Here is a 25,812-nt window from a genome sequence, read left to right on the forward strand (position 1 = left end):
CCATAGCATACAAGGCTACGGGCCAAGTGCTGGAAAATGGGATTGGAATAGTTAGGTCCTTGATGGCTAGCACAGACACAATGGGCTGAAGGGCCTGTTTCTGTGCTGTATAACTCTATGACCTCTGGAATTCAGCTTTTCTGTCCACTCTTAGACAAAGGCTGTAATAAGGTCTGGAGCCGAGTGGTCCTGGCAGAACCCAAAATGAGCATCAGTGAGCAAGTTATTTGTTAGTAAGTGCTGCTTGATAGCACTGTCGATGACACCTTCCATCATGTTGCTGATGATCAAAGGTAGACTGACGGGGTGGTAATTGGCTGGATTTGATTTATTCTGCTTTTTGCCGACAGGACATATCTAGGCAATTCCCACATTGTCAGGTAGATGCCAGTGTTGTGTACTGGAAGAGCTTAGCTAGGGGTATGGCCAGTTCTGGAGCACAGTGGCGGAGTGATAATGTCATTGGACTAGTCATCCAGAGGCTCAGGCTAACGCCCTGGGGACAAGGGTTCAAATCCCACTATGGCAGCTGGTGGAATATAGATTCAATTAATTAACAGAAATCTGGAATTGAAAGCTAGTTTCAGTAATGGTGCCATGAATCTAACATCATTGTCGTAAAAACCCATATGGTTCACTAATGTTCTTTTGGGAAGGAAATCTCTCATCCTTACCTGGTCTGGCCTACGTGTGAGTCCAGACTCACGGCATGTGGTTGACTCTGAATAGCCCTCTGAAATGGCCTGGCAAGCCATTCAGTTCAAGGGCAATTAGGGATGGGCAACAAATGCTGGCCTTGCCAGCAACACTCACATCCTATGAAAGAATTAAAAAAGTTTTCAGCACTACAGCTGTGGACCATAGCCTTTGCATATCCAATGCCTTCAGCCATTTCTTGATACTACATTGGAGGGAATTGAATTGGCTGAAGACTTGTATCTGTGATGCTGGGAGCCTCAGGAGGAGGCCAAGATGGATCATCTACTCAGCAATTCTGACTGAATATGATTACAAACCCTTCAGCCTTGTCTTTTTGCACAGATGTGCTGGACTCTGCCATCATTCAGGATGGGGATGTTCAGAAAGCCTCCTCTTCCCGTTAGTTGTTTAATTGTCCATCACCGTTCACTATTGGCTGTGGCAGGACTGCATAGCTTTGATCTGATCTGTTGGTTGTGGGATTGCTTAGCTCTATCTGCTGCTTCCACTGTTTAGCATGCATGTAGTCCTGCTTTATATCTTCAGCAGGTTGGTATCTTATTATTTGGTCTACCTGGTGCTGCTCCTGGCATGCTCTCCTATACTTAATGAACCAGGGTTAGTCCCTTGGCTTGATGGTAGGGTGAGGGATATGCTGGGCCACGATCTGATCTGAATCTATCCCATTAAGCACGGTCGTAGTGCCACACAACATGGAGTGTGTCCTCACAGTGAAGATGGGATCACTTCTCTACAATGACTGTGTGGTGTCAGTCCTACCAACACTGTCAGGGACAGATGCCTCCACAGCAGGTAAATTGATGAGGAAGAGGTTGAGTCGGCTTTTCTGTCTCTCACCATCTGCTGCAAGCCCAGTCTGGCAACCATGTCCTTCATGGTTCGGCCAGCTTGGTCAGTAATGGTGCTACTGAGACCCTCATCCAGAGTATATTCATTGCTTATTCCAAGTGGTGTTCAACATGGAGGAGTAATTATACATCAGTTGAATGAGAGTAGTAGATGATAATCAGCAAGAAATTTCTTTGCCCACGTTTGACCTGATGCCATGAGACTTCATGAGGTCTGGAGTCAATGTTGAGGACTCCAGAGCCTCTCCCTCCTGACTCTATACCACTGTGCTGTCACTTCTGGGGGCTCGGTCCTGCCAGTGGAACAGGACATATCCAGGGATGGTGATGGAGGAGTCTGGGACATTGGCTGTAGGGTATGATTCAGTGAGTATGACTGTCAGGTTGTTGCTTGAGTAGTTGATGGGAAACGCTCCCAATTTTGGCACAAGTTCCCAGATGGTAGTGAGGAGGACTTTACGGCATTGACTGGGCTGGGTGTGCCTTTGTTGTATCCCAATTCTAGGTCGATGCCAGGTGGTCCATTTTATTTGAAATGACTTTTCGTAGTGCTTTGCTGCAACTGAGTTGCTTGCTAGGCTGTTTCAGAGGGCAGTTAAGAGTCAACCACATCGTTATGTACCTGGAGTCACATGTAGGCCAGACCGGATAAGAACTGTGGATTTCCTTCTCGAAAGGACATCAGTGAACCAGATGGGTGTTTATGACAAACTTGTAATTTCATGGTCACCATTCCCGAGACTAGCTTTTTATTCCAGATTTATTTTATTTTCTCAATTTAAATGCTGCCACTGTGGAATTTGAGCTCACATCTCCAGAGCATTTAGTCCAGTCTTCTGGCTTACTGGTCCACTAACATTGTCACTACACTATCGTTTCCAATAGCAATGACCATTTTATTTCTGTTAATTCACTGTTGATTGTTTCTCATTAAATTTGCAGTTATTATGTAACATTTGTTTATCCTTCAGTGAGGGCAATATCATTCATCGAAGATAAATCAAAATCAGTTGATATTTGAAAATGATTTGTTTCCACCAAAATTTCTCATGGAGCACATAGATAGCCAGAGGAGTAGATTTTTATTCAATAACAGGCTTAATGTATGAGACTCTGCTGGGAGGTTAAAACATTTGCTGCATTCAGCCCAGTGATGGAGTATGATGGTACATCAACTGCCATTAAGGATTGATGTGGTATGATTTCAGGTACACTACCTAGATGAGGCAATGTGTAAAGATCAAGCCAAATAGGGAGGCGAATATTTTGAGAAAGGTCACTTTCTTAAGGTGAATTATGAAGCTTCCGAATGCTAGTGGAAGATTGTGTAGAAGTCTGTTGTCATGTTTTTGGGTTTTTGCCTTGATATTTTTCAAATAGAGGCAGTTTCTCATGGTAAGCACTCAATTAGAGATCAGACGAAATTTTCTTTCAAGCATTCTTTTTGTATATTTGTAATCTTTCTTTATTGCAAGGGGGATGGAGTATAAAAGGAGGGATAAAACCAAAATATTGCAGATGCTGGAAATCTGAAATAAAAACAAGAAATGCTGGAAATACACAGCAGGTCTGGCAGCCTGCATCAGAACTGACAAATATTAGAAATCTAAAAGGTTTTAAGCCAGGAAAGTGGGGGTGGGGCATAAGAAAACAAAAGAGAAGGTGTTGATTGGACAAGATCACAGAGAAAGTCATGGAACAAAGGCAAATGGGATGTCAATGGTGCGGTGAAAGACAAAGCATTAGTACAGAGAGGGTGTCAATTGACAGTAAAATGAACAGCCCAAGCACAAGCATGGAAAGAAAAAACAGTGGTAGACACAGTTAGTAGAAACAAACTAAACTAAAATAAACAAAGAAAAAAGAAAAAAGAAAAATTAACTGAAAATAAAAAGGGGGGCCCATTATGCTCTGAAATTATTGAACTCAATGTTCCGTCCGGCAGGCTGTAGCATGCCTAATCGGTAAATGAGATGCTGTTCCTCGAGCTTGCGTTGATGTTCGCTGGAACACTGCAGCAATCCCAGGACAGAGATGTGAGCATGAGAGCATGGGGGTCAGGTGTTGAAATGGCGAGCAACCGGAAGCTCGTGGTCATGCTTATGGACTGAGCGGAGGTGTTCCGCAAAGCGGTCATCCAATCTGCATTCGGTCTCCCCCGTGTAGAGGAGACCACATTGTGAGCAGCAAATACAGTATACTAAATTGAACGAAGTACAAGTAAATTGCTACTTCATCTGAAAGGAGTGTTTGGGGCCTGGGATAGTGAGGAGAGAGGAGGTAAATGGGCAGGTATTACACCTCCTGAGATTGCAGGGGAAGGTGCCGTGGGAAGGGGGCGAAGTGCTGGGGGTAATGGAGGAGTGGACGAGGGTGTCTCACATTGTTCTCACATGTTCTCACATTGAACAACTTCTCCTTCAAGTCCACTCACTTCCTTCAAGTAAAAGGTGTTGCTATGGGTACCCACATGGGTTCTAGTTATGCCTGTCTTTTTGTGGGATATGTCGAACATTCCTCGTTCCAGTTCTACTCGGGCCTTCTCCCCGAACTCTTTTGCCGATACGATGATGACTGTATCGGTGCCTTTTCCTGCTCCCGCCCGGAACTAGAAAGCTTTATCAACTTTGTTTCCAATTTCCACCCTTCTCTCACCTTTACATGGTCCATCTCCGACACTTCCCTTCCCTTCCTCGCCTTCTCTGTCTCCATCTCTGGGGATAGGCAGTCTACTAATATTCATTATAAGCCCACTGACTCCCACAGCTACCTCGACTACACTTCTTTACACCCTGCCTCCTGTAAGGACTCCATTTCATTCTCCCAGTTTCTCCGTCTCCGATGCATCTGCTCTGATGATGCAACCTTCCATGACAGCGTTTCTGATATGTCTTCCTTTTTTCGCAACCGGGGATTCCCCCCACACTGTGGCTGACAGGGCCCTCAACCGTGTCCGGCCCTTTTCCGGCACCTCTACCCTCATCCCTTCTCCTCCCTCCCAGAACCATGACAGGGTTCCCCTTGTCCTCACTTTCCACCCCACCAGCCCCAACATCCAAAGGATCATCCTCCTCCACTTCCGCCACATCCAGCGTAATTGCCACCACCAAATGCATCTTCCCCTCTCTTCCCCTGTCAGCATTCCGAAGGGATCATTCCCTCCATGACACCCTCGCCCACTCCTCCATTACCCCCACCACCTCATCCCCTTCCCACGGCACCTTCCCCTGCAATCACGGGAAGTGTAATACCTGCCCATTTACCTCCTCTCTCCTCACTATCCAAGGCCCCAAAGGTGAAGCAGCGATTTACTTGTACTTCTTTCAATTTAGTATACTGTATTCGCTGCTCACAATGTGGTCTCCTCTACATTGGGGGGACCAAACGCAGATTGGGTGACTGCTTCGCGGAACACCTCCACTGAATCCGTAAGCATGAGCCCGACCTTCCGGTTGCGGCCATTTCAACACCGCACCCACCACCACCAACCCCTCCCCCACCCGTCCCCCACTCTCATGCTAACATCTGTGTCCTGGGATTTCTGCAGTGTTCCAGTGAACATCAATGCAAGCTCGAGGAATAGCACCTCATTTATCGATTAGGCATGCTACAACCTGCCGGACTGAACATTGAATTCAATAATTTCAGAGCATGACAAGCCCCCCTTTTTATTTTTAGTTATTTTTAGTTATTTTTTTCTTTTTTCTTTGTTTATTTTATTTTAGTTTGTTTAGTTTGTTTCTACTGTGCCTACCCACTGTTTTGTTTCATGTTTGTGCTTGGGGCCAGGGCTGTTCATTTTACTGTCAATTGACACCCTCTCTGTACTAACGCTTTGTCTTTCACCATACCATTAACATACCATTTGCCTTTGTTCCATGACCTTCTCTGTGACCTGTCATATCAACACCTTCTCTTTTGTTTTCTTGTGCCCCACCCCCGCTTTCCTGGCTTAAAACCTTTTAGATTTCTGATATTTGTCAGTTCTGATGAAGGGTCACTGACCTGAAACATTAACTCTGCTTCTCTCGCCACAGATTCTGCCAGACCCGCTGAGTAATTCCAGCATTTCTTGTTTTTATTTTATATTATATTATGAAAGTAGGGACATCTTGCTGCAGCTGTCCAGGACATTTGTGAGACTGCACTTAGAGTACTGTGTACAGTTTTGGTCATCTTATTTAAGGAGGGACATACTTGCATTTGAAGCAGTTCAGAGAAGGTTCACGAGACTGATTCCTGGGATGAAGGGTTTGTCTTATGAGGAAATGTTGAACATATTGGGCCTATACTCATTTGAGTTTAGAAAATTTAGAGGTGATCTTATTGAAATGTGTAAGATTCTGAGGGGGCTTGACAGGGTAGATGCTGAGAGGATGTTTCCCCTCATGGGGAAATCTTGAACTAGGAAGCAGAGTTCCAAATTAATGGGTCTTCCTTTGAAGATGGAGATGAGCAGGAACTTCTTCTCTCAAAGGGTCGTTGGTGTTTAGAATTCTCTTCCCCTGCGAGCAGTTGGTCATTGAATATATTCAAGGCTGAATTGGACAGATTTTTGATCTACGAGGGAGTCAAGTGTAATGGAGGGCAGGCAGGAAAGTGGAGGTAAGGCCACAGTCAGACCAGCCATGATCTTATTAAATGGCAGAGCAGGCTCAGGGGGCTAGATGGCCTACTCGGCCTCCTATTTCTTAGGTTCTTATGTTCTTTTGAATACTAATTAGGAGCTAGCTTCTTTTGCTGGTAGACTTCCTTTCTAAATTAGAAATGCTTGCACCAGAATTTTGTGCCTCTTTCTGCCGTCGTTGGTATTTTACCAGCAGTGGATGGGCACTTTGCCTTCTGGGGAGACTGCCCAGTAAAACCTGTTGGTCTTTCTCTGGTTTTGGTGGGGTGAGGTCCCTTCAGATTGCACTCCCTGTGCTCCACGGAGGACTCCCTCGCCTCAGTGGCAAGTGCCACCCCCGCTGGAAGACCCACCCCCCCCACTACCCTCATAATCGTTCCCCCCCCCTACTCCATCGCCCTCACTGGGTCCTGCCTAATTGGCCCCGGCGATTCCTGACTCCAGTTACCTGCACTCCAGGCCTCCTTGATGGATACTGCTCCGAGGCTGCTACAGTCCAGCAGTGGCCATTGCTCCGGGTGACACTGCTGGGACTGAAGAGCTGTCGGCCTTCTGATTAGCCAACAACTCTTGGAGGTGGGACATCCTGCCTTTGAGGGGTGGAAGCCACGACTGCAGGCAGTTAGTTGCCTGAGGACTGTAAAACACAGTTGTGGCTTCCAGGGCCATCGGAGGTGGGCTCCCCCCTGGCTTTCCAGCTGGTGGATTGGGTCATCGCCTCTGTTAAATCCCAGCCTTGGTTTTCGTTTTCTTTGATTTTACAGATTGTTATACACCTGTGACAAAGTTTGATGTCTGGTGTATAATGAATCTGTGCTGGATGCAAAGAGAGAAAGAGGCTGCCAGATATAGGTATAAATAAATACAAGTGCTCTGGAATGTTATGTCAATTGTTCATTCCTCTTTACCCCACATTATATCAGAAGAACATAAGATCCTCCTGATCAAAAGTTCTCTCTGCTAGTCGATGCCAATGTGGCATTGTGTGTTACATTTCCTTTCATTATAGTTCTTTGATCTCTATGACATCTTTGAATCAAGATTTATCTTAAATCTTGCAGCACCTGTATTGCTTCATTTTGTAGCAATCTAATCTAGACATTCCAAAGATCCAGTCTTCATCACCTCATAATTCATATTCTCTTGTATTGTTGTCAGCCTTACTTCTCCATAAATGATAAAGTTGAATCATTTCTTTATGTTCTTTCATATTTCGTCAGTAGTTCTGATAGTAATTTTGTGGCAGGGCTGTTGAGAGATGCTAAATATTTGTACCTGTAAAACCAACCAACTCGACAATCTGCGGACATCAAAGTCCCAAGTGTGTAACCATCTGATGGAGATATTTATCATATCTCGTTCATTGTGATGTGTTGTAATTGTTTTAAAGTTTCATCCAGATACTACGGTTAATTCTTTTATCTAAGCAGCCAATGAAAATTACTTGCTTTATCTCAGATTAATGTTCTGTGAACTTTTTTTTTGTAGGAATCTCCTTTATCCCATACTGGGTAGTATCCACCAACTATACAAATTACTCACTGGTATACTCCTGCTGGATGAATTTTGCTTTTCGCCACACAGAATATGCTTGGATTTTGTCCAGAGAACGACACCTAGAAGAAAATATCATCAACCAACTGCATGATATCTTGAAGTCATATGATATAGATGTTTCAAAAATGGATGCAACTGATCAAGAAGATTGCCCTACGTACAGATAAAGATGTGATTAGAATCCATACAAAATCAGCATTTAATCTATATCAAAATCAATTCATCTTTAGTTTTTATGATTTTACTTTACAACTGAGTTAGTATAACTGGGATTACAATATATGTGCTGAGGTTTTTGTATTGAGCTGTGAACTGACTGCAATTTACTTGCACTAAAAGTGCAACAGTCATAATAAGCATCTCCGAAACATGGTCAGTTATCAACATTTGGCCCCATTCAAATTAGTGAGTAGTGAAAACATCTATGGTGATTTTGAAACCCTGATCAGTCCATCTCCAGAAGTTGTTGGGCCACGATATACATACAATGGCATTTTTTCCCCCGAATTGCTAAGGACTTGGCTGAGTTTATGTTTGGCTTCACTATGGGGTAGACTTTTAACAGCTACCCAGGTGTAAAAGTGACATTCCAGATCAGTTGCATGTTATAGATACCACCTGATAATGTATTAATCTTTTCTTGGGAGTCCTGTCCCTCCCCGAGAAAATATTAATTTCCATGGAAATGAAAATCGGGCAGTTTCTACAACACACAGCCAATCCATAATGCCAATCTTACATCTGGATGACTGGTTGAAAATGTAACCCAGTGAGTTTTAACACCAAAGTCCCAGGTTTGTAACCATCTGATGGAAATATTTGTCATATCTTGTTGTTTGCTATGTTGTTGGGTCACAATACACATACAATGGCATTTTCCCTGAATTGCTGAGGACTTGGCTGAGTTTATGTTATCAATGAGATAGTATAAACAGATAACTGACTCCTTGGTACTGATGTGCATGAAAATAATGCACCTCATGGTTTCAGTTGCACGAGCCACCTTATCCTTTGTAGTCATGAGTTAATACAGTTTGACTTCATTATGGGGTAGATTTCCAGCTGCTACCCAGGTGTAAAAGTGACATACCAGATCAGTTGCTTGTTATAGATACCACCTGATAATGTATTAATCTTTTCTCGGGAATCCCGCCCCACCCCGAGAAAATATTAATTTCCATGGAAATGAAAATCGGGCAGTTTCTACAACACGCAGCCAATCCATAATGCCAATCTTACATCTGGATGACTGGTTGAAAATGTAACCCAGTGAGTTTTAACATCAAAGTCCCAAATTTGTAACCATCTGATGGAAATATTTGTCATATCTTGTTGTTTGCTAAGTTGTTGGGCCATAATACACATATAATGGCATTTTCCCTGAATTGCTGAGGACTTGGCTGAGTTCATGTTATCAATGAGATAGTATAAACAGATAACTGACTCCTTGGTACTGATGTGCATGAAAATAATGCACCTCATGATTTCCGTTGCACGAGCCATCTTATCCTTTATAGTCATGAGTTAATACAGCTTGACTTCACTATGGGGTAGATTTTCAACTGCTACCCAGATGTAAAAGTAACATTGCAGATCAGTTGCACGTTATAGGTACCACCTGATAATGTATTAATCTTTTCTCGGGAATCCCGCCCCACCCCGAGAAAATATTAATTTCCATGGAAATGAAAATCGGGCAGTTTCTACAACACGCAGCCGATCCATAATGCCAATCTTACATCTGGATGACGAGTTGAAAATGTAACCCAGTGAGTTTTAACGCCAAAGTCCCAAGTTTGTAACCATCTGATGGAAATATATTTCATATCTTGTTGTTCACCATGACATGTTGTAACTGTTTTAAAGTTTTATCCTGATACTAGGGTTAATGCTATTATCTACGCAGCCATTGAAAATTATTTGCTTTATCTCAGATTAATGTTCGGTGAACTGTGTTTTTTGTAGAAATCTCCTTTATTCCATATTGGGTAGTATCCATCAACTATGCAAATTACTCACTGATATACTCCTGCTGGATGAATTTCAGTTTTAGACACACAGAGTATGCTTAGATTTTGTCAAGAGAACGACACCTAGAAGAAAATCCCATCAACCAACCTCATGATTTCCTGACTTCACATAATGTTGATGTTACAAAAATGGTTGCAACAGATCAAGAAGATTGCTCTACATACAGATAAAAATACAGAATCGGTACAAAATCAACATTTAATCTATATCAAAATCAATTTATCTTTAGTTTTTATGATTGCACTTTACAACTGAGTTAGCATAACTGGGATTACGTCAGATGTGCTGAGGTTTCTGTGTTGAGCTGTGAACTGAGTGCAATTTACTTGCACTAAAAGTGCAACAGTCTCATAACAAGCATCTCCGAAACGTGGTCAGTTATCAACATTTGGCCCCATTCAAATTAGTGAGTAGTGAAAACATCTATGGTGATTTTGAAACCCTGATCAGTCCATCTCTAGAAGTTGTTGGGCCACAACATACATACAATGGCATATTTCCCTGAATTGCTAAGGACTTGGCTGAGTTTATGTTTGGCTTCACTATGGGGTAGATTTTCAACTTGCTACCGGGTTTAAAAGTGACATTCCAGATCAGTTGCATGTTATAGATACCACCTGATAATGTATTAATCTTTTCTCGGGAATCCCGCCCCACTCCGAGAAAATATTAATTTCCATGGAAATGAAAATCAGGCAGTTTCTACAACACGCAGCCAATCCATAATGCCAATCTTACATCTGGATGACTGGTTGAAAATGTAACCCAGTGAGTTTTAACACCAAAGTCCCAAGTTTGCAACCATCTGATGGAGATATTATGCATATCTTGTTGTTTGCTAAGTTGTTGGGTCACAATACACATACAATGGCATTTTCCCTGAATTTCTGAGGACTTGGCTGAGTTTATGTTATCAATGAGATAGTATAAACAGATAACTGACTCCTTGGTACTGATGTGCATGAAAATAATGCACCTCATGATTTCAGTTGCACGAGCCACCTTATCCTTTGTAGTCATGAGTTAATATAGTTTGACTTCAGTATGGGGTAGATTTCCAGCTGCTACCCAGATGTAAAAGTGACATTGCAGATTGGTTGCTTGTTATAGATATCACCTGATAATGTATTAATCTTTTCTCGGGAATCCCGCCCCACTCCGACAAAATATTAATTTCCATGGAAATGAAAATCGGGCAGTTTCTACAACACGCTGCCAATCCATAATGCCAATCTTACATCTGGATGACTGGTTGAAAATGTAACCCAGTGAGTTTTAACATCAAAGTCACAAGTCTGTATCAATCTGACGGAGACATTTTTCATATCTTCTTGTTCGCCAAGTTGTTAGTACACACTACACATTAGCATTTTTTCCCTGAATTGCTGAGGACTTGGCTACGAGGTAGTATAAGCAGATAACTGACTCGTTGGTACTGATGTGCATGAAAATAATGCACCTCATGATTTCAGACTGCACGAGTCATCTTGTTCTTTGTAGTCATGAGTTAATACAGTTTGACTTCACAATGGGGTAGATTTCCAACTGCTACCCAGGTGTAAAAGTGACATTCCAAATCAGTTGCATGTTATAGATACCACCTGATAATGTATTAATCTTTTCTCGGGAGTCCCGTCCCACCCCGAGAAAATATTAATTTCCATGGAAATGAAAATCGGGCAGTTTCTACAACACGCAGCCAATCCATAATGCCAATCTTACATCTGGATGACTGGTTGAAAATGTAACCCAGTGAGTTTTAACACCAAAGTCCCAAGTTTGCAACCATCTGATGGAGATATTATGCATATCTTGTTGTTTGCTAAGTTGTTGGGTCACAATACACATACAATGGCATTTTCCCTGAATTTCTGAGGACTTGGCTGAGTTTATGTTATCAATGAGATAGTATAAACAGATAACTGACTCCTTGGTACTGATGTGCATGAAAATAATGCACCTCATGATTTCAGTTGCACGAGCCACCTTATCCTTTGTAGTCATGAGTTAATATAGTTTGACTTCAGTATGGGGTAGATTTCCAGCTGCTACCCAGATGTAAAAGTGACATTGCAGATTGGTTGCTTGTTATAGATATCACCTGATAATGTATTAATCTTTTCTCGGGAATCCCGCCCCACTCCGAGAAAATATTAATTTCCATGGAAATGAAAATCGGGCAGTTTCTACAACACGCTGCCAATCCATAATGCCAATCTTACATCTGGATGACTGGTTGAAAATGTAACCCAGTGAGTTTTAACATCAAAGTCACAAGTCTGTATCAATCTGACGGAGACATTTTTCATATCTTCTTGTTCGCCAAGTTGTTAGTACACACTACACATTAGCATTTTTTCCCTGAATTGCTGAGGACTTGGCTACGAGGTAGTATAAGCAGATAACTGACTCGTTGGTACTGATGTGCATGAAAATAATGCACCTCATGATTTCAGACTGCACGAGTCATCTTGTTCTTTGTAGTCATGAGTTAATACAGTTTGACTTCACAATGGGGTAGATTTCCAACTGCTACCCAGGTGTAAAAGTGACATTCCAAATCAGTTGCATGTTATAGATACCACCTGATAATGTATTAATCTTTTCTCGGGAGTCCCGTCCCACCCCGAGAAAATATTAATTTCCATGGAAATGAAAATCGGGCAGTTTCTACAACACGCAGCCAATCCATAATGCCAATCTTACATCTGGATGACGAGTTGAAAATGTAACCCAGTGAGTTTTAACATCAAAGTCACAAGTTTGTAACCATCTGATGGAGATATTTTTCATATCACGTTGCTTGCCATGATGTGTTGTAATTGTTCTAAAGGTTTATCCAGGTTCTTGGGTTAATTCTATTATTGAAGGAGACAATGAAAATTATTTGAATGCCTATTTTAGATGTTCTATCACAGTTGATTTAACAAAGTGTGCAGTTCTTAGAACTTACATTATTAGTTCAGTTGTCATGCATGCCACCATTTTGCTTTGTGTACTGTGATAATACAGAAAACTTGTAGTAATGAGTTCTGGTCTTCGCAATAAACATATGAAACCAAAGTGGCTATGTTTCTTATCAGCTCCATAGTATCTGTTTGAATAGGATTACACAGTGGGCAGTGGCAAATTTAGAAGTGGGAATACTCCACATAATGCATTGATATATTTTCTGAGCAGTCTAGTGATGTGCTCCTGAGAAAATATTTTTTTAATAATTTATTTGCATTCCAAAGTGTAATGGAGAAAACTTAACATAGCTCTCTATTTAGCTATTTGATATTAAAATTAATAAATTAAGAGTGGCATATCACATTCCAGACTTCATAATTTGCCACTGATGTAGCAATCTTGAAAAAAAATTCTTTAAAAAAGCTTACTTAATGCTGTGTTCTTGTGAACTGACAAGCACTTTAGAACGTGCAATTTCCCCTAACCAAACAATTTTTAAACTGTGTTAACTGAGCTGGTGTGTACTTCATGACAATTAGGATCTGCTGCCTTCAAAGAAAACAACTTCACCTCAGAATAATACATTATAAATTGGATGATTTACATTTCTATCTTTATGAAATTGCCTATCCTCTGATCGCTTGTGGCATTGCTCACAGTAAATGCACTAGTGTTATTATAAAAATGACACTCCTGTACACACTCCCTGTCTGTCTCATATGCATCACATTTTGCACAAGCAAATTACATGTGATTTTCAGAAAATTCTATCTCTAACCATGAACACGAGGTAAATCTACTAATAAAGCAGCAGAAACTGAATGAATTAAATCAATTACATATAATATGAAAGCAAGAAATGCTGGAAATACTCTGGCATCATCTGTGGAGAGAGCATTTCAGGTCAATGATCTATCATCAGAATAGTTCTGATAAATAGCTACTGGCTCTATCCCTCTCCCTGGCAATTGTAAGGCTGAACCAGACTGTTCACACCCCTGGTGTCATATTTGACCATGAGTTGAACTTCTAACCACATATCTATGCCATGACTAAGACCGTCAGTGCTGTAACATCTCCTGACTCCATCCCTGCCTCAGCTCATCTGCTGGCGAAATCCTGATCCAAGCCTTTGTTACCACTAGACTTGACTATTCCAATGCACTCCTGGCTGGTCTCGCATATTTTACCTTACATAAACTTGAGGTCATCCAAAAATCTGCTGTTCATGGCTTACTCGCATCAAGTCCTGTTCACCCATCACCCCTGTGCTCACTGACCTACACTGTCTCCAGGCTAAGCAACGTCTTGATTTTAAAATTCTCATCCTTGTTTCAAATCCCTCCATGGCCTCGCCCTTCCCTATCTCTGCAATCTCCTGTAGTCCCACAATCCTTCAAGATATCTGCACGCTAAATCTGACCTCTTGAGCACCCCTGATTTTAATTGCTCCACCATTGGTGGCCATACCTTCAGCTGTCTGGGCCCCTGAGCCCTGGAATTTCCTCCGTAAGCCCCTCTACCTCTCTTTCCTCCTTTGAGACACTCCTTAAACCAGTTTTTGACCACTTCTCTAATATTGCCATAAGCAGCTAGGTGTCAAATTTGTATAATGCTCCTCTGTTTTATTACATTAAAGATGCTATAGAAACACAAGTTGTTATTCTACCAATTGCAAGGCACAAAACAGGAGTAGATTGAAATAATCTCCACTTGCCTGGATCAGTGCAGCTCCAACAACACACTAGCAGCTTGACACCATCCAGGACAAAACAACCTGCTTGATCAGCACCCATTCACCACCTCAAACTCCCTCCACCACTGGCACAACATAGCTGCAATGTATACAATCTTCAAGTTACACAGCAGCAACTCAGAAAGTTCCCTTTGACAGCACCTCCCAAACCCACGCACTCTACCACCTAGGACAAGGGCAGGCGATGAATGGAAACACTATTGTCCAAGTTCATCTTCAAGTTACACACCATCCTGACTTGGGAATATAATCAGCATTCCATCACTGTGGCTGGAATAAAATCTTGGAGCTCCCTCCCAATCTCTAATCTTTCATTTTAGTTCATAGGTATTGTGTTTCTATTTCTAACCTGTTAGTTATGTCTCTTTTTGCGACTGCCATTATGTTATCTCTAATTAGTATAGCTACCCCACCTGCCCTTTTCCTTCCCCATCTTTTTTTAAAATTCTTTCGTGGGATGTGGGCGTTGCTGGCAAGGTCAGCATTTATTGCCCATCCCTAATTGTCTTTGAGAAGGCAATGGTGAGCCGCCTTCTTGAACTGTTGCAGTCCATGTGGTTTAGGTACACCCACAGTGCTGTTAGGAAGGGAGGTCAGGATTTTGACCCAGCGACAGTGAAGGAACGGCGATATATTTCCAATTCAGGATGATGTGTAACTTGGAGGGGAACTTGCAGGTGGTGGTTGCACTTCCGGGTCCGGCATTCGGGCTTGGGTCGGGTCGGGCTGGATCAGACACGCTCTATCACCACCTCAGGTAAGTGACTTTAATGTTAATTTACTTTTTGGACTTTAAAGGTGGTTTTGCTACACTTATTGTAAGCTTGTGCTGGTAAGGAACAAAATGAAAAATGGAAGGTAAGTTAACTCAAGGTTGGGTCGGGTTGGGTTTGGCGCGGGAAAAAATGGAAGGACTCGGGCTGGGTCAGGCTCGAGCTCGGATGGGGTTCTGTCGGGCTCGGGTCGGGTCTCATTTGCAGACCTGATCAGGCCTTTACACTGGACTGTCTTGTTCCTCTGTAAGATTACAGTTCAGTCTTAGAAGAGATAAAGCATCCCAGAAGCCCTGATTTGAAGTATTAAAATGCAAAACAAATAATCTAACAGTGATCAAATACAGTTATGTATTTATTGAACTTCTTTCTTCCAACTCCTTGAGAGCACAAAATTAAAGATCCCACCTCTAGAAGCCGAACTAAGTTTTTGTAGATAACTTTCAAATACACATAGTATTTCTCTTCTCAGTCAGAAATATCAACCTGTCTCTTCCGAGACTTTCAAACAACATCTTGACTCCTTCATGATTTTTAAGCAGTCTTCTCATGTCATTATCCATTTTCTCTCTACAAAGAAAGACTTGCTCTTCTCTGGCACCTTTCACAACCTCAGGATGTCCCAAACCACTTTCCAGATTAAAAAGAAAACAAATAGCCTACTCCAACGAAGCACCCAATCGGCAGTTCGGCGAACATTTTATTCAGTAGTCTTAGTTTCAGACATAGCAAGTAAGTAGTTTCTGTTACAGACATGGCAAAAAAAAAAGAACAAAATGTGTCATAAATTGTCATGTAAAAAAAGAATAGAGTCAACAGTGGAAGGCTTAAAGGCAGTCCTCCGCTTGTCGATTGCCCTTCCAGCGATGCTGAAGTTCCTCTCACTGCTGCTACTGTTGGGTGGAATGCAAAGTATACTTCTAGCCAGCCTGGCCAATTTAGGGTATGCAACATTGTATTTCTTCCACCAGCCTAACAGAGCGACCCGACCCGACCTGAATCTGACGCATGTCGTCAGGTCCCGCCAGGTTTGGGTCGGGTAGCAGGCCTTTAGTATCCAGTGCCTTCAGCTGTTTCTGGATATCATGTGGAGTGAATCAAATTGGCTGAAGACTGGCATCTGTGATGCTGGGGACCTCAAGAGGAAGCCAAGATGGATCATCCACTTGGAACTTCTGGCTGCAGATGGTTGGAAATGCTTCAGCCTTGTATTTTGCTCTGATGTTCTGGGCTCCCACCTCATTGAGGATGGGGATATTTATGGAGTCTCTTCCTCCTGTTAGTTGTTTACTCCAGCTCAAAGACTCTAAACCAGATTGTCTCAAACCAGAGGCAGTTACTTCAGTTGTGGCAATATGGAACAGTCTAAGTCCACAAACTCCCACACATTCCCCTCCCAACACACCAGCTACATTACCATTTCTGGTTTATATTTATATATTGGTATTATTTTAGTTTTAGATAGAATACAATTACCTAAGAGCTAGATTATATTTAGATATTTGAATTCATCTTGATTTCAGATTTATTAGTAGCTAATTAACCTTAACTTTTGTTTATTAACTTCATTATTTTATTATTTTCTTAACCCTTTTATATTAATTCTGGATATTAGATTTTAATTGAATGAAAATTGGAATCCTTTAATGTTAGTATCCTTTATTTAGTTAACTTTAATTTTATTCCCGTAGATCTGATTAATTAAGTAAACAGTTGGCTTAATTATATATGAATTAAACACTTCACTTAATCATGTAATAAATTAAACACTTAGCTGTAATTCCTTTGGCTCCATCACTCTTCTGAAAGCACCTTTTCAGATTCAGAAATTTTTTCTCAGAATCTTCCCTGCATCACAGAGTGGGCTCTTTTCTTAGCTGCTCCTCCCCTACTTTACAGCCTCTCCTCTCAGCCTCTTTCTCCCATGCTATAAAGCTGCTCCTCCTGCACTTTACAGCCCAACTTCTGCAACCCCCTCCAGCTCTCAGTGCTGACAGGCGCCTTCCGCTCTTCTGGCTCTGATCACTTTCACCCTGCCTCCCTATGCTCCATTCTCACTATAGTAGGAATTTAGCTACCATAGCTCTAAATACAACGGCAGTAGATACATGGGAACGCCACCATCTGCAATTGCCCTCCAAGACACTCACCATCCTGACTTGGAACGAAATCGCTGTTCCTTCACTGTTGCTGGTTCAAAATCTTGGAACTCCCTCCCTAACAGTACTGTGGGTGTACCCACACCAGATGGACCGCCACAATTCAAGAAGGCAGCTCCCCACCACCTTCTCAAGGGCAATTAGGGATGGACAATAAATGCTGGCCTTTTCAGTGATGCCCACACCCCATCAAAAAATAAAAAAAAGACACCAAGACCTGAACAACATCCAGGCTTGGGTTGAGAAGTGGCAAGTAACATTCATGTATTCATGTCAGACAAGTGCCAGGCAATGACCATCTCGAACAAGAGAGAGTCTAGCCACCTCCCTTTGACATTGGTATTACCATCCTTAAATCTGCCATCATAAACATCCTGGGTATTGCCACTGATGAAAAACTCAACTGGATCAGCTGAATAAATGCCCTGGCTACTAAAGCAAGTCATAGGCTGTGTGTTCTGCAGCTCACCTCCTGACTCTCCAAAGCCTGTCCACCAGGTGCAAGTCAGGAATGTGATAGAAGTCTCTTCACTTGCCTGGATGGGTGCAACTGCAGCAATACTGAAGAAGCTTGAAACTATCCAATGTAAACACAATCTGTTTGATCAGCAACCATCCTCTACCTTAAAATATACACTCTCTGCCATGAACACACTATGGCTGCAGTATGCACTATCTACAGAATGCACGGCAGCAATTTGGCAAGACTTGTTCTACAGCACCTCCAAAACCCGCAAACTACACTACCTGGAAGGACACAGGCAGCAAGTGCATGGGAGTGCCATCACCTACCTTAGACACATATTGCCATTTGTTCATCATTACTGGGTCAAGAGACTGGAACTCCTTACCTAACAGCATTGTGGGAGTGGACTGTAGCAGTTGAAGAAAAGGGTCTACCACCACTTTTTCATGGAAACTAGGGATGGGATGCTCTTATTAAACACCTTGGTATTTCTTTCACTTCTTTTGTAAGTCTCTCCAAAACCTTCCTCGAAAGCCATACCTGTAGTTATCCCCACACCCCACCCCACCCCATCTCAAACATTTCTCCAATCACAGCTTGTCATTGATTTTTGCCTCAGTGAAGCATTTAAGATTTTTCACTGCATTAGTTGTTTTTTTATAAATTCAAGCATCTGTTTATACTGAAGGAGAAGGGAGAACCTGGAAATCATCTGATTCAACTTCACCGTGTATAGTGGAGCCTGTTAATTCAATCTATATATTTTATTTGGAGTGGGTGGAGGAGGGGAACTTGTGTTTATCAAGGTAAGGATGTTAGTATTGGGAGTTGAACATTTTCCACTTTAGGGCGCACTGTTAAATAAAGCATTCCCAAGACAGATAATCTTGTTTGTTCTACACAACTCATCCTACTGATAAAGTTTTGCTTCTGCACCAGGAGCTTATGGGTTCAAATTCTAATCCATCTTGAGCACATGAAGCTGACACTTCAGTGCAGTATTGTGGGAAACATTGGATTGATGATGGTGCTGTCTTTCACATGAGACAGTGAACTAAGGCCCGATCAGATTGTTCCTTGGATGTAAAAGATGCAAATGGCAGTATTTTTAAAAAAAACAGGAGAATTATTCTGGTTACCATTTATTCTTATTCAAAATCGCCAAAAACAGATTATCTGTCCATTTATCTCATTGCTGTTTGTGGGACCTTAGTGTGTAAATTGGCTGCTGTGTTGGTCTGCAGAACAACATGACTACATCTCAGAAGTAGTTAATTGTCTGTAACATGCTCTGGGAGGTTCTGAGGACGTGAAAGGCACTGTACAAATGCATGCTCTTTTTTATTCTGCCCTAAGAATATGCCTTAAAACTACTTAAATCAGTGAGATGCTTGTATTTCTCACATTTGTCATCATTAGGGTCTCTGAGTGAGGTTGCCCACTAAATTAAATTATGGGCAGTCTTATGCTGTGCCCAACCATCATGTAAAGCTGATTTAATACAATTCTAAATTAATTTCACAAAATAAACTTTTAATCAGAGAGGAATATTCCATTGCATCAAGCTGGATTGGAGTCAAACCCAGATCTCTGAGGTAAAAGGATGCTGTGCTAACCCACTGCACTACATCGCCACAGTAATCTTATGGCGTTAAGCAAGTGATCAATTTTCCTGCCCGCTCTTTGGTCGGGTGCATGGCAGCTAAAATGCACTGTGGCTGTCCAGATCAAACTACACCTGAATTTGGTGGGCTAGTTGCATTCCCAGAAGTAAATCCTTTGCCCTCTAACTCAGCCTTCTGTTGGGAAACAGCGAAGAGAAGAGGAATGGACCTATCTGTCAGCTTCCAGGGCCCTAGCTGATGCATTTGGCTTGCTGCCAGCACTCCACAGGCCCTCTTTGCTAACGGTAGCTGAATATTCGGGTGAGTGGTGCGAGCTACTTGATGGAAGGTAGCTACAATCATAAATACCAAAGGCACTTCTCTGTCATTGCATAAGAATCTGAGTGACTTCATTTTGCGTATTAAATAAGAAACCCCATCCTATTTTCTAATAATAGAATTTATTAAGCATTGCAAGACATGTGCAGTTACCTGTCACTCACAGTCTTACAGTACTTTACATGCTTCCTGTAACTGCTCATCATGCAGCACTTCTCTCAAGTGTCTCTTCCCTCACATCTTCAAATGCTGTTCTCTCTATAGTTTCTTTAATCTATTGCTTCTGCATGATGAAGGTTTATACTCGCACACTTAGGATGTGCGGCATGCTCACACATTGGCATCATCATTTGTTTGCATAGTAATTTCAAATTATCAACTCTTCTACTATTTTAGCAGGAGAAGACAGTACATAACAAGGAGAGAAGGCATGGAAGGAGGCAACCCAACCTCTGTCCTCTGACTACCTTCAAGAAGGCAGCTGTGGAGATCAGGGGTAGAGAGGAAAAAAAGGGGATGGTGCGGTTGGAGGTTTAGCACTTGCTCAGAGTTTGCATTGGACTTCTGCAGCCCCTTTTGCTTATCTGACTCATTTACTCACTTACTGGCAGCAAAGCATACATGGAAGAACAATTCCAAACCTGACACACAGGAAGAGGTTCATGGTTCTCAGAGCACAATCATTGCAAGCCCACAACATTACTGCCACAGTTCCTCAGGGCTGTGTCCCCTTGACTCCACCTTTTCAGGTATTTAATTAATAACCATCCCTCTGTCATAATCTAGAACTAGAGGTCACTGTTTAAAAATAAGGGGTCGCTCATTTAAGACAGAGATGAAGAGAAATCTTTTCTCTCAGAGGGTCGTGAGTCTTTGGAACTCTCTCAAAAGGCTGTGGAAGCAGAGTCTTTGAATATTTTTAAGGCAGAGGTAGATAGATTCTCGATAAGCAAGGGGTTGAAAGGTTATTGGGGGTAGGTAGGAATGTGGAGTTGATCAACCATGATCTTGCTGAATGGCGGAGCAGGCTCAAGGGGCTGAGTGTCCTACCCCTGCTCCTAATTCGTATGTTCGTATGTATAAACTGTTCACTGCCATTTTGCATTTGGCTCCATTCACAATTCTTCCAATAATGAAGCACCCACGCCAGCCTTCAGCAGGATCTGGGTTGTATCCAGGCTTGGGCTGACAGATAGAAGGTATGATTTGCAACAATATAAGTTCCAGATAGTGTTCTCAACTAGCCACCTTCCACACCACCTCCCCCCACTGCCCCACCACTGTGACCTTCAACTGAATCCCCCACCATCAACATCCTGTGAGTCACCCTTGACCAGAAGCTTAATTGGGCCTGTCATTATGACACTGTGATTAGAAGAGTAGACCAGTGCTTTGGCACTCTCTGATGAGTGGCACTCCTCCTAATTCATCAAAGCCTTTCTATCATCTACGAGGTGCAAGTATGATGGACTATTCATCAATCACCTGGATGGGTGCAGCTGCAACAACAATAAAGAAGCGTATTACAATCAAGGCTAAAGTAGTGCACTTGATTCAATATTCAGTCCTTTCAACATACCTCCTAGCCCCATGACCTCTACCATCAAGACGGGCAAGAATACAACGTCATGGGCACATTGTTACCTCTAGGTTTTGCTTCAAGTCACACATGCTGACTTGAAAATATATATTAATATCTTTCTTGCCACTGAATCAATCTCTGGAATTTCCTACCTAACACCACTGTGGGAGCACCATCATCAAAAGGACTACGACAGTCCAAGAAGAAGGCCCACTATCACTTCAGGGTAACTAAACATGGTCAAAAAATGTTGCCTTGCTGATGTCTCCCACATACAGAGAACAAATAAAAAATCAACAGAAAGTTGACATAAAGACATATGTTCTTTTTCCATAAGTGCATCATGTGTAGCTGAGTTGAGCTAAGGGACTCAGAAGAAGCTTCTAGATCATTGCACACACGATCCCTCACTTTAAGCCTTCACCGCACCATCTTCAGCACCCTGGAGATTTAGTAAATGAAGCTGAGGAGAAGGTACTGGTTGATAAACAGAAATAAGCAGCAGCAGGTGGTAATGGCACATGATATACAAGAAGCTGCTCTCTGGAGTATTAGCTTGTGTCCTCCTCAGTTATTGAGGACAAGGATCAGACATCAGGGGATTTATTTTTCAAACCATGAAAGATGGCTGCAATTGTTGCAGGTAGTGCCACTTAACCTTTCGTAGCTGATAGCTGGTGTGGACGAATCCATTACTTGCATTTGCACTGTGGATTGCCTTAACTAAAGTAATCATGACTAATACCCTGGAAGTGATCATTGACATGCATGATCCTGTGCAGATGGTCACCCACCAGTTGCACATTGATGGAGTGATAGCTTGTGTAGTTTACGAATTCATAACTATTAACTGCAGGAGCAGGCAAGACTTGGGAGAATCTTGCAATTTGGAATAAATACAATACCCTGTCATGCTGTTGTCAGATGCCCATCGGGAAAGTAATGATGTCATTAGCTGTGGAAAACACATGTCACCCGCTTGACACATCTGTTCTTTGTATTTTAACTGGTGTTACTGAGGTCCCCTGTGACAGACTGGAATGAATCTGAGGTACAGAAGTTCAGGCAGTAATGCCCTTGAGACCCACTGGGAGTTCCATACCTGATTTGGAATTTAACTGCAGGTTGCTTGAAACAGAAGTCTTTCACAGCCTGCCTGGTGAATCTTCACCTATGCATACACGCTTCTTGAGATAATTCCCATCTATGTAATTGGGAGGGTAACAACAGGTGACCACAGTCCTTCTTGATGTAACCTATAATCCCTCCCATCTTCCACCTTCAGATAGCATAAATAAAGAGGATCCCCATAGGAACATCCTGCAAAATTTGGGGATTCTTTTATTCTTTGTTCTGGACTTTTTTCTTTGGTTTCTGTATTTCAGACTACTCTTTTTGGTGAGCCCTCACTCCCTACACCCTCAAGAGTGTTTACATTTGCCCTGATTTTTAACTAGAACAATAAGCATAGAGGATAATGAACAAGGAGACCATTTTTAGGTTGCTTCAAACACTGGTTGATCCAATGCCTCCTCTTTGTCTTTGAGATGTGGCAGGATAACATGAGTACTAGACTTCATTTTACACCTTAAATGCTGAAAAATGTACTTAGTGGCAAATGCATAAGTGAATAATAGAAACAATACATATGTTTACAACAGCTGTTAAACAAATACCAGGTCCTTGTGTGGAAAATTAATAAATAATGTGAAACTGTTGTGTAAAACATTTCTATGCAGTTATTTATTTTCAATTCTCAGCAACTTCTGACATTATTCATTTATCAAATCCCCTTCAGAGGTATAAGCCAGATAATTGTGCTTCAAAGCTGCCAAATCAAACTCAGTGATTTGAAAAGGACAGGCTGGAAAGTTCCTCCAAAGCAGTAACTGTAGCCAAGCAGAATTTGAACCACCACCTGTTAACTTCAAAAATCTGGTAATCAGCCACACATCTGAACAAATCCCAGAACAATTTTGTGTTTAAATTGAGTGTCTTGGCACCTCCCCTAAGCAAACTGCTCAGAGAAAAACTGAACAATAGTTACAATATTGTTTTGAGTTAAGTTGGGACATAATTGTTGCGAGCGAAAGTAGCTTTTAACTTCTAAGTGTTATGACCAGGTGACAAAGGTGTCTAGGGGTTTTTTGCTGTCTTTACCTGGTCTTATTGTAACACAGTATTATTTTTTTTCATACTGTGGGCTGAATTTTATTCGGGCGCCGCGCTGCATTGCAGCGCCCTTTCAACTCAGCGTGGCGCCTGCATTTAGCGGTCACCGCAGAGCCTCCGCAATATTACGCGCGGGGGCTCATTAGCATCACTGTGCTGAGCCTCCCCCCTGATATTATGTGGGGAGAGGCGCAGTGAGGAATCCTTTGACAGTTGTGCAGGAGGTGCTGGGGGCCCTATTTTAAGCACCCCAGCACCTGCTTCCTGACAGCTGTCAAAGTTACCTGACTACTGAAGAGTGGGGCTGCTGTCAATCTGGCAGAAATGCAGAAAGTGCTGCAGAAATCCAGCAGGTCAGGTAGCATCTGTGGAGAGAGAAGCAAAGTTAACTTGTCCAAGTTCACGGACCTGAAGGTTAACTGAATCTCTCTGCCGGACAGATGCTGCCTGACCTGCTGAGTGACCCCAGCACTTTCCGCTTTGCTGCCACATACTTGCCCTGCTGTGTCCCAGTGTCCTGTGAAGTTACGATCCTCTTCTCCCACTCCAGTGTAACATTCCTTCTTGTAGGCATGCCACACCTGGGTGAATAATCTTAAATTTGCACATTCCAGAACGTGAGACTTAAATAGACCATAAAAGGTATTACAGAGGTTTACAGAGAACACACTGACACAAATGGGAATGCATGGATGTCACAGCAATGTAAATACGTCTTTCACTAAATGTTCCTCACCAACATGTGTGTCCTTTTCTCTGTGCTAATGATGTGTGCCAGCATGTAGCGCCAATGTCACATCCCTTGGCACCATTGGCCCTTCAGAAGAGCCAACATATGCAATAATATCATTGCCAAGCCACCATTACACATGAGCGTCTCCACGGATGCAGTGACATGGACATTGGCTCAGTCAGCTGCTGCCTCTAATGGTTTACACAGGGATGCTGCAGATGTGGACTGGTGCACAGCAGGTGAGTGAGGGTAATGTATGGCTTGTAGAGCTCATGTCAGTTCCTATGGAGCAGGTTGCCTTTGTCTGATAAGCCACATCCATACATCCCTACCTCACTGCTAGCCCTGTATGTAGAGCCTGGGTGTCATCTGCCCTCCCTTGCGTCTTTCATGTTGTAGGTCATCAGCGTCCTCATAGTCTGAGGACAAATCCTGTTGACGTCTCTCCTCATCATGCTAGGCCTGGGCCCTATTGGATGCATAGCTGTGCAGAGCAGTAAAGAAAGGAGCTGGCCTTTTTGGCCCGTAGTACAGGGCATCACCCTGTCCATACAGGCATTGGAGGCGCTCTTTCAGCATGCCGATCTCCTGCTCAATGGTGGCACAAGTAGTTCAGTGGCTTGCATTGTACCTCTCCTCTGCAGCAGTGGTGGGATCTCTCACTGGTGTCGGGAGCCATGTCTGCAAAGGATAGCCCTTATCTCCAAGAAGCCACCTCTCTATCTGAGACAGTTAAGTGAACAGCGGTGGCAGCTGGGACAGGCGCAAGACCCAGGTGTCATTGCAGCTGCCTGAGAAACGGTCACAGATTCGCTGCAAGTATCTGTGGTGTTCACATACCAGCTTCACCTAGATTGAGAGGGCTCCTTTAGTGGTGACGTCTGCCGGTGGTAGCTTGGCAGTAGGCCTGAGTGCAGTCTATGAACATTACAACCTATGGTTCTCCGGCAATGGTGCCAGAACCAATTGCCCTCTGGGTCTGGCTGTGAGAGTCCGTCCTGAAGTGGACATCCTCACTGGCCCTCCGGTGCAGGGCATTGATGACCTCCCTGATGCAGCGGTGCACTGCTGACTGTGTGATCCCACTAAGGTCTCTGGTCGGCCCCTAAAAGGCTGCAGAGGCATCAGGCTTGAGAACCATTGCCATTATGAGAAACAAAGGCATGGGATGTCCACCGGAGCCCATGGGCTTCAGGTCATCCTTGAGCAGGGCACAGAGACATGTCACCAATCTCTCCATGTGCGCAATCTCCTCTGACACTGAAGCTCTGACATCTGATGGTATGTCATGTGGGGCCTGCAGATACACGGCAACCGTAATGGCAGGCTCACCTTGGGGGCTGCTGCCCACAACCGGGGGCCTCTACGTGGATCGCACCTGCTTGTTGGTATTGCTTCTGGCGCATACGGATCCTCACGTGCAGAGGATCACACAATGAAGGATGAGCCATACCTGTTTCCATGTGATAAATAAAGTTGAACCCTGCGTGTAT

Source organism: Heterodontus francisci, chromosome 11 (assembly GCF_036365525.1).
Source record: "Heterodontus francisci isolate sHetFra1 chromosome 11, sHetFra1.hap1, whole genome shotgun sequence".
Lineage (NCBI taxonomy): Eukaryota > Metazoa > Chordata > Chondrichthyes > Heterodontiformes > Heterodontidae > Heterodontus > Heterodontus francisci.